The sequence below is a fragment of the Mus caroli genome, unplaced genomic scaffold, assembly GCF_978045245.1.
Source record: "Mus caroli unplaced genomic scaffold, Mus_caroli_1 scaffold_2, whole genome shotgun sequence".
NCBI classification, from domain to species: Eukaryota; Metazoa; Chordata; class Mammalia; order Rodentia; family Muridae; genus Mus; species Mus caroli.
Genome location: NW_028227257.1, coordinates 149,992,131 through 150,006,797, shown reverse-complemented (window position 1 = coordinate 150,006,797; position 14,667 = coordinate 149,992,131). Strand labels below are relative to the sequence as shown.

General features: G+C 46.6%; 1 pseudogene; it reads right to left on the bottom strand.

Moving 5' to 3' along the window:
- Positions 1-1,184: 1,184 nt before the first annotated feature.
- On the bottom strand, positions 1,185-1,393 carry LOC110290392 (small ribosomal subunit protein uS14 pseudogene; annotated as a pseudogene).
- Between the last annotated feature and the right edge of the window lie 13,274 nt (positions 1,394-14,667).

Genomic DNA, 14,667 nt, shown 5'->3' with positions numbered 1-14,667 from the left:
ATGACACACTTCCTCCAATGAGGCCACACCTCCTAATAGTGCCACTCCCTATGGCCCAGCATTCAAACACTTGAATCTATGGGGGCCAAGCTAGTTCAAACCACCACAGGCTCACAGGTTGAACAATACCCTAGAGCAGCCAAAGCCCACTCCAGAGGGTGGGACTTTTCATAGAGCAAACATGAGTCACAATGGTGGTTCTCTGTCATTCCATGGTTCTTGAGATCCTACAGCCAGATGTGACATATGGCCTGCTGGGAGACTCACATGTATAAGCTGGCTGTGAAGGACGGCGGGGGGCTTGCGGGGAGGGGGCAGTCTTAGTAAATAAGACTCTGTTTGACTTGGATTCTTTGGTTCACCAAGTTCTGAGGCAACTATGCTTCATGCTGCACCAGACAAGAATGTTCTGCGCTGGAAACTGGAGTCGCTGTTTCTAAAACCACAGGTTTTGCTACTGAAATGATGGTCATGTTAGGTTCCTTAAGCGTCTCCTTCTAAGAATGACAACACCTCTGACAGAAGCTCAGCCTCGTGCTGATGGACCCTGGAAAACTGAGTCCAGAAGCCACCTGCGGGCATGGCAGGCCTGGTACAGGCTTGAAGGCCTGAAGGCTCGCACTGAGCTGAGATACTGGGCTGGAAATGAAGCCACAAAGCTGGGAGAAAATGTTGCTGCTTTTTGTTTTTGTTCCTTGTTCCTTTGCCTTTTTTGCCTTTTTTTATTTTAAGGTTTTAGAGACAAGAGAGAATCACTAGGTAGATTAAACAGATCCCAAGCATACATTATACCATGCCTGTTCTATTGACTGATAGTGTGCGTGTCAATGGGGGTGTGGGCACGTGTGTGTCTCTGTGTGAGTGTGAGTGTGTGTGTGTGTGTAGATAGAAATCCGTTATCTTCCTCAGTTACTTTCCACATTTATTTTGTTATTGTTGGTGGTGGTGGTAGCAGTAGTAATAGTAGTAGTAGTATTTTGGTTTTTTGAGACAGAGTTTCCCTGTTTAACCCTGACTATCCTGAAAGTCTCTCTGTAGACCAGGCTGGCCTGAAACACAGAGGTCTGTCTGAGCTCATCTCTTTTTTTTTTTTTTTTTAAAGTTCTTCACATTTTTATTCTTTGTGCACAAAGACTAGCATGATCCGTTCCACTTGGTAGTCAGTCGAATCCATTCAAGGTCGCTTAGTCCAACTTAATGAAGCCTATGTCCTTCGCGTATTGCTGGAAGCACTGGCAGCACATGTTCAGCCCGTATTTGCGGATCAGACCGTGGCGGTTGGAGCAGACGCCGCAAGAGCGGGAACCCTGGCCGAACTTCCGTGGGTGACTCCAGTAGAGCTGCTGGTGACCCATCTTGCCTTCAGACGCCCAACGAGGAGAAAGGAACGAGTCGGCTCCCTGAGCTCATCTCTTTTTTTTTATTTTTATTTATTTTTTTTTTAAAGATTTATTTATTTATTATATGTAAGTACACTGTAGCTGTCTTCAGACACTCCAGAAGAGGGCGCCAGATCTCGTTGCGGATGGTTGTGAGCCACCATGTGGTTGCTGGGATTTGAACTCTGGACCTTCGGAAGAGCAGTCGGGTGCTCTTACCCACTGAGCCATCTCACCAGCCCCCCTGAGCTCATCTCTTATGTTTCGAGACAAAGTCTCTCATTGAACCTGGAGCTCAGATTGCTGAGTCAGCTAAGCTGTCTGATCCGAGAGCCTCTGGGACTCTCCTTTCTTTATCTCACGCCATGCCATGCTGGGAATAGAGGTGCACACTCCTGTCTCTTGCTTCTTATGTAGGTGCACGGGATCTGAAGTTAGGTCCTCACGCTTGCAAGGCAAGGACTTTACTGAGGGAGCCATCTCCCCAGGCCCTGTAGACTGATTTTTTTTTTTTTTTTTTAAATACTACAAACCATTGTTTGATGGGACTGAAGAGGAGGCGCGCCATTAAGAGTCTGTTCTGTCTTGAATGTGCAGGGCCCTGGTTGTCAAAAACCAAGAAGGATTATACACACCATTCCACACTGTGTTACCATGGGGTCAGGCTAATCCCACTACCCCTAGTCTATAGATGAGAAAATGGAGGTTCAGAGAGGTTAAAACAGTTGCCTGGAGTTGCACAGCCATTAGGGACAGAGCTAGCTAGAGCCTTTGTACTCAAACCCAGGCAAACCAGCAAAATATCTCAGAAGAGCCACCAGCAGTCGCAGCTCTAACAAGGCAGAGCACCTCTGAGTCATACAGGGAGCAGGACTGGAATGTTATCGACGTCAGGACAGGAACTGGGATTTTCCTGAACCCCTCGCTGACCTCTCTATTGCTGCATATCAACTGGGTTTGGGGGTTATTTCTAAAGACAAAGGGGAGGTAGTTAATATCTGCCAATGGCTCTGCTTCAGTTGAGGGCTCTTGTCTTCTATCGGGCGGGACCTGCCACTAATGCTTGCCAATTCTCAGTCTCTCTGGCTTTGGGTAGAAATCTACAATGAACCAGCATTCCTCCACCCTGCTGAGTCCTAGTCTTTTTTTTTTTTTTAAGATTTATTTATTTGTTATGTATACAATGTTTTGCCTGTTTGTGTGCTTGCATGCCAGTAGAGGGCACTAGATCACATGGCTGTGAGCCACCTTGTGGTTGCTGGGAATTGAACTCAGGACTTCTGGAAAAGCAGTCAGTGCTCTTGACCACTGAGCCATCGCTCCTGCCCAGTCCTCTTCTTAACTGTGCCTGGTCTGCCATCTAGTGGTTAGTCCTGGGAAGTGCATCACCATTTCTGACCGAACCTGGAAGGGGATGCTTTGAGACCATTCCCTGAACCACAAAAATATTAATAGAGACACTCTTCAGGGTAGAGGCCAGAATAGCCAGACATCAGCTTTTTCGGGTTGGATTTTTGTGGGAGTTCTGTGGAGTTTGACAGGGTCTCAGAACAAAACAAAGCAAGCAAAACTCAAATCCAACCAATGTAGAGAAAAGCTGTCATCAGAAGCTGCAGCAACAAGGACTGGACACAACCAGACATCAGTGCACACAGGAGCACAAGCACACACACATACACACTTCCCCCTTCTGCAGTACAGGGATGGAATCTGGAGGAATTACTCTCTGGACCAGGCTGGTGATCTGGTTCAAAGCTGGAGAAGGCTGTTTGGGGCTTGCACCCCAGGGGCCTCAGCTTTCAAGTGAATAAAAAATGCATGGGGTGGGGGACAGCAGGAAGGATCTGAGCTCTTGGGCCCAGGGGAGGACTGGAAGCTGGAGACTGAGTCTGGAAAAGCCTGAGGAGGAAGGGTTCAGGAATGGCGTGGTCAAGCTCCTGCCTTTGGCTCCTCTGCACGTCGGCAACATGCGGTTAGCAGGAAATGGGGCAAGAGCCTTGCATTCAAGTGCTAGCCCAGACAACCAGAGAAAGGTCCTGTCTGTCCCCACCCTTCTCAGTACGATGCTGCCTCAAAGAGTCCCTGCAGCATCGGAGTGTAGTGCTGTAGTGTGTTCTATGACTTTATGCTCATGCATGGCCCTGGGTCACAGCAGCTGGTCAAAGTCAGCGGTGTCCCCTGAGCCAGGCTGGAGGAAGAAGTCCACAGGCTTTTGCCTGTTCATGTCCACTGCTAAAAACCATTCTGGGAGGTGGGCAGTGCTACTCATGAACTGTCAAAGTTACTAATCAAGATGGCCAGCGTTTAGCCGGGCATGGTGGCACACTCCTTTAATCCCAGCACTCGGGAGGCAGAGGCAGGCATATTTCTGAGTTCGAGGCCAGTTTGGTCTACAAAGTGAGTTCCAGGACAGCCAGGGCTATACAAAGAAACCCTGTCTCGAAAAACAAAACAAAACAAACAAACAAACAAAAAAGATGGCTAGAGTTTATCTGGAGAGATGGCTCCGTGGCTAAAGTATCATTGGCTACACAGGGAGTTGAGAGCTTGTCTGGGCTACTTTGCCTCAAAGCAAACATGCATACACTAAATAAATAAATAAATAAATAAATAAATAAATAAATAAATAAATAATAAAAAAATTTGAGCACGCTGTGGTGATGCAAACCTGTAGTTCATGCGTTCCGGGATGAGGCGGAAGAATTTCTGAGAGTTCCAAGTCAGCCTAAGCTACATAGTAAGACACTATTCTCAAAAAGAGTGTTTGTGTTTGTGTGTGTGTGTGTGTGTGTGTGTGTGTGTGTGTGTAAGAGATTTGGGGATGGCTCAATGGATAAAATGCTGGCTTCATAGTCCTGGGTCCTGAGTTTGGACCCCCAGCGTAGAAATCTGGACATGACAAGGCCACCCTCTGACAAGCCAGTAAAAGCCAAACAGACAAGCCCACAGGCCGATCTGATGGACACTTTCAGAGGCTTGTTCCTCCAGATGACTCCAGCTTGGGTCAAGTTAACTCTCACTAACCAGTGTGGTCATTGGTGTCCGTCCATTCTGAGCTCTCTTCCTATACAGTGTCAAATGCCAAGCACACAAAGCAATAGTGACAGAGAACAGAGCACTGGCTGACAGGGGGGACTGTGAGGGGACAGATGGAGGAGAGACAGCATGACTGAAGGAGGCCACTAGAGAGTGGTCACAGCCATTGTCTTGTGTTAGAAATGATTCTGTGGGTATGAGGTGTAGCACTTCAACTAAGCTCAGTCCATTGTCTCAGTCCATTGTCATCAAGCAGTTAGATGGCTCATTTACAACCAGCAAGCCTTAGAGACACAGGTGTGGTGCAGACCCACTACCCCAGCGTTTGGGAGGTGGAGGCAGAAGGATCAGAAAACTAAGGTCACCCTCTGCTACACACTGGGTTCAAGGCTAGGGTACCTAAGATGTGTCAAACAAACCAACTGGAAAGATTCTATAGAAACAAACCTCAGCAGGGAAGTGCATTTGCCACTAAAGTGACAGTTAGATCCCCAGAGCCCACAGGATAGAAAGTCTTTTAGTATAAAGGGGATATGGGGCTGGTGAGATGGCTCAGTGGGTAAGAGCACCCGACTGCTCTTCCGAAGGTCCAGAGTTCAAATCCCAGCAACCACATGTTGGCTCACAACCATCTGTAATGAGATCTGACTCCCTCTTCTGGTGTGTCTGAAGACAGCTACAGTGTACTTACATATAATAAATAAATAAATCTCTAAAAAAAAAATAAAAAGCCGGGCGTGGTGGTGCACGCCTTTAATCCCAGCACTCGGGAGGCAGAGGCAGGCGGATTTCTGAGTTCGAGGCCAGCCTGGTCTACAAAGTGAGTGTCAGGACAGCCAGGGCTACACAGAGAAACCCTGTCTCGAAAAACCAAAAATAAATAAATAAATATTAAAAAAAATAAAGGGGGATATGTTAGAGCGCCTGCAGGCGGTTATCTGACTAGTCTGTAAAATGAATTATTATTATTATTATTTTTTTTTTTTTTTGGTTTTTCGAGACAGGGTTTCTCTGTGTAGTCCTGGCTGTCCTGGAACTCACTTTAGTAGACCAGGCTGGCCTCGAACTCAGAAATCTGCCTGCCTCTGCCTCCCGAGTGCTGGGATTAAAGGCGTGCACCACCATGCCCAGCAAAATGAATTATTTTAACATAAATATAATTGGTGAATTTATCTGGTGGCTGTGTATCATTATCCTAGCTGGTTCCCAATAACTACACAGAGAGATCAAGATTTATTTTCAAGCCTCACTTCAGTACCTGGGCAGTCTAATAACTGCCCTAATAATTTATATTAACCCCTAAGCTAATCTGGGCACCTCTCAACCACATTTCCATGGTCTTTTATTATTTTATTATAATAAAATTGTATTATGTTATAATTTTATTTCTATTGGTTTGGCTCTTTGGGATTCAGGTGTGTTTCCATGGACTTCCTCCAGAGCCCCTCCTCATGGCTTCAAAACCCAAACCATTCTCCCCGCCTCTCTTTCCCCTGGCTGGCAGAAGTCCCACCCACCCTATTCTCTCTCTGCCAAGTTACTGGGTGATCAGCATTTATTGACAAGATGGAGAATAAAAGTTAAGAATTGTTTACACTCTTCCTTAGAATAGGGAACAAAATACCTATGGAAGGAGTTACAGAGACAAAGTTTGGAGCTAAGATGAAAGGATGGACCATCCAGAGACTACCCCACCTGGGGATCCATCCCATAATCAGCCACCAAACGCAGACACTATTGCACATGCCCGCAAGATTTTGCTGACAGGACCCTGGTATAGCTGTCTCCTGTGAGGCTATGCCAGTGCCTGGCAAATACAGAAGTGGATGCTCACAGTCATCTATAGGATGGAACACAGGGCCCCCAATGGAGAAGCTAGAGAAAGCACCCAAGGAGCTGAAGGGGTCTGCAACCCTATAGGTAGAACAACAATATGAACTAACGAGTACCCCCAGAGCTCGTGTCTCTAGCTGCATATGTAGCAGAAGATGGCCTAGTCGGCCATCACTGGGAAGAGAGGCCCCTGGTCTTGCAAACTTTATATGCCTCAGTAGAGGGGAATGTCAGGGCCAAGAAGTGGGAGTGGGTGGGTAGGGGAGCAGGGTGGGGGGAGGGTATAGGGAACTTTCAGGATAGCATTTGAAATGTAAATAAAGAAAATATCTAATAATAATAATAATAAAGAACTGTTTACACAAAACTGAGACAGGAGATTCTTGGTATAAGCAGCACAATGCTGTGCCAGGACTGAAACAGGATGTGAGGGCAGACAATCAGCGTTTGAATAACACAAGAATAATCTTTACACAGTGCACAACATTATGCCTACACTAGTCCAACAATGGCCGTTCACCAACGCAACGTCCAAGAATCCATCAGTTGTTCAGTCCGTGGGGCTGGATGCCTTGGCTGGTCTTCAGTGTATGCTGGAATCCTGAGGTAGGCGCCAATGCCCGTGAGGAAACGGAAACGGACGTGGCAGTGAGAGCGAGGGCAAGCAGCAAAGGGCCAGTTTCCTGCTTCCATGTCCTTTGAATAGGCTGCCAGCAGAAGGTGTGGCCCAGATTTAAGGTGGTTCTCTCCACCTCAAACTATCCAATCAAGGAAAGTCCCTGACAGGTATACTCAGCAGCCTGGGTTTTAGTTAACTCCATATGTAGTCATGTTGACAAGCAAGAACAGCCATCACAAAAGGGAAAATGGACTCCCAAAAGCTGTCCTCTAACCTCCACACTTGCATTGTGACATACACGCACACCCATACATATACACAATAAAGTAAATAAATGTAATTTTTTGTTTGTTTGTTTGTTTGTTTGTCTGTAGCTCTGGTTGGTCTGGAACTCATTATGTAGACCAGCCTGGTGTCTTAGAGGTTCTCCTACTTCTACACTTCAAGTGTTCAGATTAAAAGCCACCACATTTGGCCAAATGTAATTAAAAGAAATAAAAAATGGGAGCTGGAAAGACGGCTGAGCAGTTCAGAGCGCGTGTCTGTCTGCCAAATGTTCTCCCCACTGTGTAAAGTTTACCCTTGCATCACCTCACATGCTGATCTCTCTATCCCACTACCTGCTTTCCATGTGGCCATGGCTTCATTATGTTTATCCTTAGATGCTCCTGTCCCAAGTTTGCTTAAACATTGCTCTTCATTCGTTCTCTGCCTTGCCAATAAAAGCCAAGGAGCCAATATAGAGCTTTAGAGAGAATAAGGTGGGACTTCCGTTTCTAGGAGGGCTGGAGAAAGGGACAGGAAGGAAGGAGGGGAGCCATGAGGACAGGTCCAGGAAGCCTCAGGAGAAGAGAGCAAAAAGGATGGGAAAACTGCAAGTAAGATGGGAATGTGGTCTGGGAGGAAGCCTGGCTGCCTTGGAGGTTTAGAATGGAGCAATCATTGCTCAGTTCAAGACTCCTTCCTCAGCCTTGAGCAGGCTGACTCAGACCTGTTCTGCGGCTGTGAATGAGACCACGGAGGGTAGGGTCTCCCGACCTAGGTCTATTGTTCTGCCACCTGTATACTTCTCCAAGATGCCCCACTGAGAGGCTGAACCTGTCTTCCTGAGTTATTCCTGAGATAAGCTGAAAACCTGTTGATTGGACTTAGTGCTAACAGCTCTGGCAGACCAAGCTCTGACAACTTGGCAGCAAAGCATCAAGAAGCCTGGTGTGGCAGGGGATGGGCCTCCCCCCTTTATAAGCACAGACTCTTAGTAAACATTGGGCCTTGACTCATTATTTCTCTCGCTGTTTCCTCCCATACAGCTCCAGCCTCCGGCTATGCAAGGCAATTAAACTTTTTTTTTTTTTTTTTTTTTGGTTTTTCAAGACAGGGTTTCTCTGTGTAGCCCTGGCTGTCCTGGAACTCACTCTGTAGACCAGGCTGGCCTCGAACTCAGAAATCCACCTGCCTCTGCCTCCCGAGTGCTGGGATTAAAGGCGTGCGCCACCACGCCCGGCTATTTGTGTCATTTCTAAGGCAACTCCTGGACCCAACACCGACACTCTTTTCTGACCTCTGTGGGCTCCTCCACACATTTTTATTTATTTATTTATTTTTATTATATGTAAGTACACTGTAGCTGTCTTCAGACACTCCAGAAGAGGGAGTCAGATCTCATTACAGATGGTTGTGAGCCACCATGTGGTTGCTGGGATTTGAACTTCGGACCTTCAGAAGAGCAGTCGGGTGCTCTTACCCACTGAGCCATCTCACCAGCCCTCCTCCACACATTTGATGTATACACTCACACTCACACATTCTCACACAAACATAAAAATACATTTACAAAATTATTTTATTTCTATAACTTGTGTGCACAGTGCATGGGAGTGCAGGCACCCAGAGAGGCCAGGGGTATTTGAAACCCTGGAGCCAGAGCTACAGGTGGTTGTGAGACACCCACTGTAGGAACTGAAGGTTAAATCCAGGAGCTCTCCGGGAAAGTACATGAGCTATTGCTCCATCCCTTAAATAAAAACAAGAGTGGGGCTGGAGAGATGGCTCAGTGGTTAAGAGCACTTCCTAAGGTCCTGAGTTCAATTCCCAGCAACCACATGGTGGCTCACAACCATCCGAAATGAGATCTGACACCCTCTTCTGGCATCTGAAAACAGCTACAGTGTACTTAGATATGATAATAAATAAATCTAAAAACAACAACAACAAAAAAAAACCAATAAAATAAAACACTGGCTGCTCTTCCATAGGTCCTGCGTTCAATTCCCAGCAACCACATGGTGCCTCACAACCATCTGTAATGGGATCTGATACTCTCTTCTGGCACACAGGTGTACATGCAGGAAGAGTACTCATACATTAATCAAACAAACAAATAAATAAATAAATAGTTTGAAGGAACTTTTTAAATGCACCACAGAGCTGGTTCAGTGGGTAACAGCACTGACTGCTTTTCCGGAATACAAATTTGGTTTCCAGCATGCACATGGCAGCTGACAACCATCTGCAACTCCAATTTCAGGGGACCCAGTGTCCTCTCCTAGCCTCTGAAGGCAACCAGAGACATGGCATACAGACAGACACGCATGCAAGCAAGACAGACAAAATAAATAATACAAATTAAAAAGTCAAGTGTGGGGGCTGGAGAGATGGCTCAGTGGTTAAGAGCACTGACTGCTCTTCCGAAGGTTCTGAGTTCAAATCCCAGCAACCACATGGTGGCTTACAACCATCTGTAGTGGAAGCTGATGCCCTCTCCTGGTGTGTCTGAAGACAGCTACAGTGTATTTACATATAAAATAAATAATAAATAAATCTTAAAAAAAAAAAAAGTCAAGTGTGGGGCCAGAAAGATGGCTCGGTGGGTGAGTGCATTTGTCACGTAAGCATGACTTATTTGACTTCCTGGAGTCCATGGTATTAATTACTTTTTTGTTGTGGTAAAACCCCATGACCAACGCAACCTAGAGAAGGAAAGGTTGTTTTTTGTTTTGTTTTGTTTTGGGCCTTTAACTCTGAACAGCTAAGGTCTATAATAGCCAGGATGACACTGAAGAAGAGGTGGCTAGACCTGGAAGCCAAGAGCGTACTGGGAGACTCTACTGGCTTTTGAAACCTCAGTCTGTCTCAGGAACATGCTTCCTTCAGCCAAGTTGCACCTCCTAAACTTACCCAAACAGGGCCACTGAGTGGCTACTACGCTTCAAATATCTGAGCCTGTGGGGGGACATCTCACTCAAACCATCACACTATTTACAGGCAGAAAGAGAACCAACCCCATGACCTCCAGCAGGCACACCCAGCACGGTTGTACACACACACACACACACACACACACACACACACACACACCATTTATACGCACAATAACAGTTATCTGGGACTTGACTTTTTTTTTTCCCCTGCTAAATCATTGTTTATATTTCCGGGGTCCAGCTTCAGTGGAGTTCTAGGATGTAGGATGTAGGTATGGCATCGGCGAGAATGAAGGCATTGACCACCAGTTGCCCTTCAAGCAAGCGGCCCCGAATAGCTCGAGTCGTCTTTATACACGTTCCAAAATATTCAAGCATGAGCAGTTTCAATTCATTTCTTTCATCGTTTCCCAAAAATCATTAACATTTGTTGGGGTTGGTCGGATGTTGAGTTCTGTGCCCCCAAGATTAGGTTACATTCTGGACATCGTATTGACCAATGTACTGCTAAGAATGCTCTCCGATGATTTCTGATTGGGCAACAAAAGGTTAGCGCCTGCCTGTGACTGGGCAGGCGAGGGAGGAAGGCGGGACTGAGACTAAGTACTGGGACTCTGGTAGGTACCACGGGGAGAAGAAGGTAAGTTACCCATAGGCAAGATAGAATATGAGTACATGACCAAGAGAAGCTCGCCCTGAGGACACACGTGGAACAGGGCAAGCCAGGCAAGTCTCAAACGGCAAGTAACAAGGGGCCTACGACTGAGATGTAGGTTAGACTAGCTCAGAGCCAGCCCAGCCCAGTGCAAGCAGTTTGTAATAAAATACCAGATTTCTATGTCTTTTATTTAGGAGCTAAATGGAATAGAGTGGGTAGAACACCCCCCCCCCCGCCGCCCACAACATTACATCAATAAACATGTACCCATTTTAGTTTCTTTTTTTTCTTTTTAAAAAATTTACTTCTTTATTATATCTAAGTACACTGTAGCTGTTTTCAGACACTCCAGAAGAGGGAGTCAGATCTTGTTACGGATGGTTGTGAGCCACTATGTGGTTGCTGGGATTTGAACTCCGGACCTTCAGAAGAGTAGTCGGTGCTCTTAACCGCGGAGCAGTCTCTCCAGTCCCCATTTTAGTTTCTTTTCCTCTTCCCCTCACCCTTGTAGTCATTAATTGACCTTTACCCTATATCTAAGCATTTATTAGCCTTTGGCTTGTATCTAAGCCAAATGAACTTATCTAACTAGGCACACACCCTATTCGAACTGTTCCTGGACTGTCAGGAGACACGTGGTTACAAAATAAGAGACATTCAAGCCCCATAGTCATTGACAGCATGGCGCTTTTACATTTTTGAAGTCAGCAGAGGAGATGATACCACACCTAAAATAATATTTGCCAGGTATAAGTCTAATAATTGCTAAATAGTCTGTGTATTACTTTTATGTAAGCAGTAGTTTTACAATATGGTCCTGTTCTTTTCTTTTTTTTTTTTTAATACATTTCCCAGAATGGTAAGATTGATACCAGGCTCTTAACTGCTAGGACCAAGTTTCTGTTCTTCCTGGCAGTTTCTACTCTTACCTCCAACGAGACTGCGAGATTTAGATTCCTTTGTCAATTGTTTGGCACTGGAGGGATGTCTGACCTTTTATGCCCTTTATTTCTTCCCGTTCTCAAAGCCATCTCCTAAGTTCTTGGAATGTAGTTATCTCTTTTATAAAAGAAAACAGTCAAGTAAGGGCCATTAACCTTAATACTTCCTTCTGCTTTTTCCAGGTGACTGCAGAGGCAGCCAGGGGGAGCCAGGAGAACCGGTTTCTGTGTTCCAAGAAAGAAACACTTGGACCGGGCGTGGTGGCGCATGCCTTTAATCCCAGCACTTGGGAGGCAGAGGCAGGCAGATTTCTGAGTTCGAGGCCAGCCTGGTCTACAGAGTGAGTTCCAGGACAGCCAGGGCTATACAAAGAAACCCTGTCTCGAAAAAACAAGCAAGCAAGCAAGAAAGAAAGAAAGGAAGAAAGAAAGGAAAGAAAAAAAAAACACTCTAGATTCCTCATAAACTCAGTCATAATCATGACTGAACAAAGTGAAACTAAAAGTGGTGAAAGGAGGGTCTGAGCACGCGTCCGCAGTATCGTTTCCACAGCGCCTTGCCCAGTAGACAGGGATCTCCAAGGGCCTTGCCATAATGTGCCCTTCCTAGAAGTTATAGCCGGGCTTCTGCCACACTCCTACACCCAGTCCAGCCCCAGTGTGCAAACAAGAGCGAACAGGAATTGAGGGCCATCTGTGAGGCCGCAGACCTGCAGCTCGCTGCCCTCTAGTGTTCGTTTGGTAGAAGTGCGTGGGTCTTCTCAGCATCCTCAAGTCCCCTGCTCTCCTGGCAAACAGGTGAGGACCACGGAGCGCTGTCTCTGGTCCTGAAAATTCTCAGCTAGCGTCCAAACCAAATGTAGAGTCCAGTCCAAAACAGAGTCGCCTTCCAGGACTTTGTTATTGTTGTTCCTTGTAATTTATGAAAGTCCCCAGAAGTCCCTCGGAATGTCGCTGGAGTAACAACAGAAACACTGTAGGCCGTGCTTCAGGAGAACCACGGTAGGAAATGCAACAAAGAGAGCCAAGGACTATAAGAAAGAAGCTTGCCATTCACCATTGGGAAACTCATGGCAACAAAACATACTGCCTGAAAATGGAGCCGGGGAGCAAGGGGGCGGGGCTGGGGACATGTAGCAGAAGGTACAGAGCATAGCATACAAGCATAACAATATGAGTTGTTTCAGCATCCACATGAAAAGCAGAGGATCGCCTGGCACTGTTGGCACACGCCTTTAATCCCAGCGCTCCAGAGGCAGAGGCAGGTGGATCTCTGTGAGTTCGAGGCCAGCCTGGTCTACAGAGAGAGTTCCTGGACAGCCAGGGCTACACTGAGAAACCCTGTCTCAAACAAACAAAACAATCAAACAAAAAGCAGATTGTAAAGCCAGGCATGGTGATGGTACAAGCTTTTAAGGATGTGGGACACAGAAGCAGGTGGATCTCTGTGAATCTGGGGTTACCCGTGGCCACACAGTGAGACCCTGCCTAAAAGCAGAACATAGAAACCTATGTAACCCCAGTTTTGAGGAGGTGGAGACAGGTGGATCCTGGGGCTCCAGCCTATCCTAACCCTTGAGCTCCAGGCCAGAGAGAGACCTTATCTCAAATAACAAGGTAGGGATCGGGAAGATGTTCTGTTACCCGTGTAAAAGCCAGTGTCTGTGATCTCAGCCCTGGGAGTTGGAGACAGGCAGATCCCTGATGCCTGCTGACCAGCCACTCTAGAAGAATGGCAAGCTCCGGGTTCAGACGAAGACTGTGTCTCAGATTATAAAGTGGAGAGAGACCAGGGATGTATGATGTCCATCTCTGGCTCACATAGCACATGCTCATATGTGAACACACATGTACACATACAGGCATGCATACACACATGGAAACAAAAGCTCCCCGAAGAATGACCACAGTGTTGTCTTCTGGCCTCTACATGCTTGTGCATGTATGTCGGTCCACATGAACATGCTCACACACAAAGCACAAGCCTATAATCCTAGCTCCTCGAGAAGCAGAAGTGGGAGAACTATAAATTCAGGACCAGCCTGGGCTACAGAGTCACACAGACTGTGGGTTCATTTTTTTCAGAAGATCTGAGTTCTACCCCCAAGCCCAAATTTCAGATTCGTTAGCCTCCAGATCACTGTGTAGTCAAGATGATTCTCCTGTCTCAGCCTCCAAAGTACTGGGATTACAGACATGTGTCACCATGTGCAATTTTATGTGGTGCTGGGGTTTATTGGATGCTAAGAAAGCTCGCTACCGCCGGGCGTGGTGGCGCACGCCTTTAATCCCAGCACTCAGGAGGCAGAGGCAGGCAGATTTCTGAGTTCGAGGCCAGCCTGGTCTACAGAGTGAGTTCCAGGACAGCCAGGGCTACACAGAGAAACCCTGACTCGAAAAACCAAAAAACAAAAAAACAAAACAAAAAAAACGCTCGCTACCAACTAAGCTATATCCTCAGACCCCACACATTTACAGACTGTGGGGAATTTTGTTTTCATTAGTTTTACTCTAGTGTGTGCGTTAGAGAGAGAGCCTGCCATGGTGGAGACATGGAAGTGGAGGAACAACTCATGGACACTGGACTCCCACCACGGGGCCCAGGGGTTAGATTCAGATCTTGCCTGATGAGTTTGTTTGTTGAGACAGAGTCTCGCTGTGTAGCCCTGGGATTTGATATGTAGACCAGGATAACCTGGAACTCATGAGATCTTGTCTACCTCTGCCTCTCTAAGTGCTGGGATCAAAGGGACCTGCTGCCATGCCGGCTGGGTTTTATTTTTAGAGATAGAGTCTGTTTGTAGCCCAGATGAACTGGGCATGCTGGTGTACACCTTTAATCCCAGCACTCCAGAGGCAGAAGCAGATCTCTGTGAGTTCCAGGACAGCAAGGGCTGCATAGTGAGGCCCTGTCATAAAACAAACAAAAATCTGCAATCCAGAATGTCCTGGCACTTAGCGTGTAGGTCAGGCTTGCCTTGGCCATCTTCCTACTGCAGCC